Source organism: Apium graveolens, chromosome 9, assembly GCF_009905375.1.
Source record: "Apium graveolens cultivar Ventura chromosome 9, ASM990537v1, whole genome shotgun sequence".
NCBI lineage: Eukaryota > Viridiplantae > Streptophyta > Magnoliopsida > Apiales > Apiaceae > Apium > Apium graveolens.
In genome coordinates, this window is record NC_133655.1 from 21,902,410 (window position 1) to 21,908,004 (window position 5,595).

The following is a 5,595-nucleotide window of genomic DNA, read 5'->3' on the forward strand; positions in this document are numbered from 1 at the left end:
AAGTGTTTTCGAGTCTTCAAAATGATTTTAAAAGTTAGAGTGGATCCCAAAACTCATTTTTATATTTAAGATCTTCCTTTCAAAGGAGATTTAAATACTCGCTCAAAACCTAAGGGATCCGGCTCCGTGGTGTATTTATATTCACAACAAGGTTGCTGTTTTGATAAATGAATTGATTACTTACCCAACGTTCGGGAAGTAAGTCCATCTATTGAGTCGGCATAAGCAACATGGGCTCAGTGGGCGTCCATGAAAGTGTAAGTGGCTCAGTGGGAGTCCATCAAATGTGTAAGTGGCTGAGTGGCAGTCCAGCATAAGGTCCTATTGTGGCCAGGGTGATGACCAGTGGGGAATTCGTCCATCTACTAGTAGAAAAGTTACTTATCGGTATCTTTTCCTGATCAGCAAGATATCGGGTTTATGCCAAAATTCTTTTCTTTCCGAAATTCATTGGATATTACAAACTTTGTTCATACTTTACATGACAGAGGTTTCCAGGAAATGTATAAGAGATATATGTGGATATATATATCGGGACTTAATGAAGTACCTCGTAACTTCATTTCATTCAATAATATTTCAAAGATTGAATCTATTCAAGTCTTAACTTGTGGTCTCATCTATGGGACGAACTTTTGAAACTTATTATACTTTGAACAGTGGTAGTTTAAGTAGTTTTCTAAAAATGGTATAAGTATAGTGAAGTAATTGGTAACTTCATCTTCCTTTAAGCTTATATCCAGTAAGTAATTACCTTACACTTGATAAAGGATTCTAGTAACTTATCCATTTAGATACTTGCATTATTATTTACACTATATATTATCTTGCCAGCTGTAATGCTCACTCTTGCTTCATTTTTTCATCACACAACAACAGTTAGGAAGGATGGCCAAACTCAAGCAGACCCAGCGCAAGCGCGTGGGAAGCGTCCCGCGTCTTCCCGTTGATATCGTAGCTGCTATAGCTGCAGAGGTAGATCTATTTGTAGATCAGGCATTCTACTATTGGAAATCAATTATGTATAGTTATAACTTGTGGCGGATAATGGCAATTAACTGTAAACTTATCAAGTAATCATTTTGGGTTGTAATAACTTTTAAATTGTGGATTCAAGGACTTGTACTTATTTCAATTTCATCTCTGAGACTATAATGTGTTGTGGTGTGTGTTAGTGTGGGGTCACAGCATGAGGTTATTTATTATTAATTAAGTTAAGTGATATTGTGGAAAGAAAGACCGTGACGACCCGGATCCCCGACCCCGGATCTGGGGGTACATAAATGGTATCAGAGCCAAGCGTTATAAACCTCAGAGATGATGCGACGATATAATAATAAACTCACAAAGATAATAAGAACTCTTGCCAAGTTCATAGTCGGACTATTTAAAGTAGCACTAACAATTAAAACCTTTACGGGAACCCTTATAAGTATCATGATAGTAACTTAGCTCGTTTAATGTGTAGGCTAATGAGATAGAGGACCCAGAGATGTTCGAGCGTGAGCATGATGAGGCACAGCTAGATGCCGAGGATCAGGAGGAACCTGAGATGGAGGAGGAGGAGGACCCCTCAGAGGAGTCAGAGACGGAGGTTATTGCGAGTTCAGATGAGGAGGACTCAGATGAGGTCCTAGTAGTTGAGGAGCATATCGGAGCTATGGTAGAGTACACTGGTACCCCTTTACCCTCACTCCCGGTGGTCAGAGCTCCTACCCCTCCACCACTATCTTGGAGACCCTATGATGACAACTCTGAGAGCCATACTCCCGAGCCTAGGCAGACCGAGGAGGCACCCCCAGCGGCTCCGGATTCACCACCTCTCGACCCTGCCCATAGGCAGTCTTTGTTAGCTCACGGCTATGTTCAGGATGTACTGAGAACTCGAGTGGCTGTTGCTGAGGCCCGGCTGGATGAGGTCGGGAGGGAGTTGGAGGTGGAGAGGGCTGGTCGACGTGCCCGATCTTATGAGTCTAGAGCTACCATACCCCGATCCCTGAGAAGGTAGCTGAATAGGATAGAGCTCACGGCCCGTGCGAGACTCCAATCACTCCAGGGGGACAGGCACGGCAGGATCTCTAGGAGGCAGGCTGACTACATCTTCCGTCGTGTGATGGAAAGGGCGTGGGAGCTGACCCGCTCCGGTGTGTGATTCAGGACCAGTGATGGGGTAGTCTAGTCGTCTAGTTAGTCGAGGCCATAGTAAGAGCCAATTTTCCGGGATATTTGGCTTGTATATAGCATCCCTTTCTCTGACTAGACAGATAGACTCTTGTGTATCGCTTTTGGGCAGATGGCTGTAGAACTGTTGTACTTTTGACCAGATCAAACTATGTATTTCTCGCATTATGTATATATTTTTTTCCTTTCAGTTCAGTTCCTTAGTGACGAGATCACTGTTTTTATCATTATTATTACTGTACTTCTTATTAGAACTGTCATAATATAATAGAATTATGAGATACATTCTCCCCATTATAGAACTGTGCAAGGCACAATTTTATGTATGATTGTGACATAACGTTGAATTTTCCAAAAATTTATCAGTATCATTCCGCCAAGAAAGATTGGAACTAGGGCGAACCCTGGATCTGAGGACCAGGGAAGCCATAACCAGGACGGTAGGAACCCAGAACACAGTGAAGAGGAAGATGAGGATTATGTTGAACAGGATGACTCCCTGTATGAAGAGGAGGAGGAAATATATGATGTTGAAGGATTTGACATAGAGGCTGAAGAAGGAGAAACTGAGGTTGAGCAACCAGTACCAAACACAGACATGGATCCCATGGGATAGTTCATGCAACTACTAAGGCAGAACTTGGAACGGTAACCCAACCCACCCCCTCAAGGAAATAACAATGTTGTGGCAAACTGTTTCAGGGCTTTCAAGTCCCTTAAGCCCCCCGAGTTCCACGGATCAGCCGACCCAGTTGAGGTAAGGGCATGGATAAAGGAAATGGAGAAATCCTTTGAGATTCTGAGTACCGATGAGGCACAGAAGACTGTATTTGCTACCTACCTTCTGAAAGGAGAGGCCAACTACTGGTGGGAGGCCAAGAAAAACATGGAGACAAATGCTATTATAACCTGGGAGAAATTCAGTCAGTTGTTTTTGGTAAAGTATTTCCCGAGGTTTATGGAGAACCAGATGGAGCTCAAGTTCTTGGAGCTAAAGCAGATTAATTTATCTGTGGCAGAGTACGAAGCAAAATTTACTGAGTTATCAAGGTTTGTGCTGGATTTTGTGAGCACCGAGAAAAAGAAAGCTAGGAGGTTTCAGAAGGGACTGAAACCGTGGATTCAGAATAGGGTGGCAATCCTTGAACTTACTGATTATTCCACTTTGGTGCAGAAGGCAACAATTGTAGAAGCCGGAAGTGAACAGATGCAGAAGGAAAGAGAGAAGAAGGGAATAAAGAGGAAAAGTATGAGCATGGGTGGAGGTTCCGCAGGAGGGAGCTTCCCAACTAGATTTAATCGAGGAGCAGTGTCCCTACCGGGAAAGAACATCGGGTTTAAGCGGCCAATGAGTGTGAATGTGAGCCAGAGCGGCCAGAAGTCAAGAATGTCCTTTTCCAACCAGTCTCGACCCCCATTACCAGCTTGTAACACTTGTGGAAGGATGCATACTGGGGACTGTAAAGGAAAGCCAGTAACGTGCTTTAAGTGCGGTCGAGAGGGTCACTATTCAACTAAGTGCCCTTCATCAACCCCTGCTGTCATTCCAACCACCACTTGTCATCAGTGCGGACGCCCGGGTCATTGGAAGAGGGAATGCCCAATGAACAAACCAGCAGCTTCAGGAGCAAGCAGAGCTGCTTCTAATAAGCCACCTACTGCGAGGACTTTCAACATGACAGTCCAAGATGCTATGAAAGACTCGGATGTGATAGCAGGTACCCTTTCTCTCAATTCAATCAGTGCAAATATTTTATTTGATTCTGGAGCAACTAAATCTTTTATATCAAAGAACTTTGCGCATAAATTAAGACTTAAGGCTGAACCCTTGATAGAACCCTTACAAGTGGAAATAGCCAACCATGAAATTATTCATGTTAACCAGATTCACCCCGCCTGTGAGATAGGCATAGGGGACCAATCTTTTAGTGTTGATCTAATTCCTTTTAAATTAGGGGAGTTTGATGTAATTTTGGGAATGGACTGGCTATCTAGCAATGATGCTCAGATAGACTGTAAGGGGAAGAAAGTTAAGTTGAATATCCCAGGGAAGAAAGAAGTCATATTTAGAGGAAAAAGGCAGACACAAAAATTTTTGACCATGGCCCAGGCCAATAAGATGCTACGAAAAGGAAACGAGGCTTACCTAGCCTATGTGGTGGACACCCAGAAAGAGGTGCCCAACTTGCAAGATGTTCCGGTAGTCAACGAATTTGAAGATGTATTCCCACAAGACCTTCCGGGATTGCCACCCGATAGAGTGATTGAATTTGCTATTGAGTTGGCCCCAGGGACGGCGCCAGTTTCAAAGGCACCTTACCGGTTAGCCCCATTAGAAATGAAGGAATTAGCTACCCAATTGCATGAACTTTTGGATAAGGGTATGATAAGACCCAGTATGTCTCCGTGGGGAGCACCAGTGTTATTTGTTAAGAAGAAATATGGGAGCATGAGGCTGTGCATCGACTATCGAGAGTTGAACAAGCTAACCATAAAGAACAAGTACCCGTTACCTAGAATAGACGATCTGTTCGACCAGTTAAAGGATGCTGTTTATTTTTCCAAGATTGACCTGAGAACTGGATATCACCAACTAAAGATTAAACCCGAAGTATTCCCAAGACCGTGTTCCGTACCAGGTATGGGCACTATGAGTTCTTGGTAATGTCCTTTGGATTAACCAACGCCCCAACGACTTTCATGGATTTAATGAACAGAGTATTCAAGAAGTACTTGGACAAGTGTGTGATAGTTTTTATCGATGATATTTTAATCTACTCAAGGACCGAGGCAGAACATGCAGAGCATTTGAGGATAACTCTAGGAATACTCAGAGAGGAACAGTTATTTGCCAAATTCTCGAAGTTAGAATTCTGGCGGAATGAAGTATAGTTTTTAGGACATGTGATCGATAAAGAAGGAGTATTGGTCGACCCCTCCAAGATAGAGGCGGTCTCAAATTGGGAAAGGCCAACCACAACCACAGAGGTAAGAAGTTTCGTAGGATTGGTCGACTACTATCGTAGATTTGTACAAGACTTTGCGAAGATCGCAGCCCCTTTGACACGACTTACTCGTAAGACAGAGAAGTTTGAATGGGCGGAAAAATGCGAGAACAGTTTTCAAGAATTAAAGAAAAGGTTGGTAACGGCCCCGGTGTTGGCATTTCCATACGGAAAAGGAGATTTTGTGATATATAGGGACGCGTCGCACAAAGGATTAGGGTGTGTGCTTATGCAGCATGGTAAGGTGATTGCGTATGCGTCGAGACAACTGAAGGAATACGAGATTAGATATCCTACTCATGACCTTGAGCTCGCGGCAATAGTTTTTGCCTTAAAAATTTGGAGGCACTACTTGTATGGAGAGAAGTGCGAGATTTTCACAGACCATAAGAGCCTCAAGTATATATTT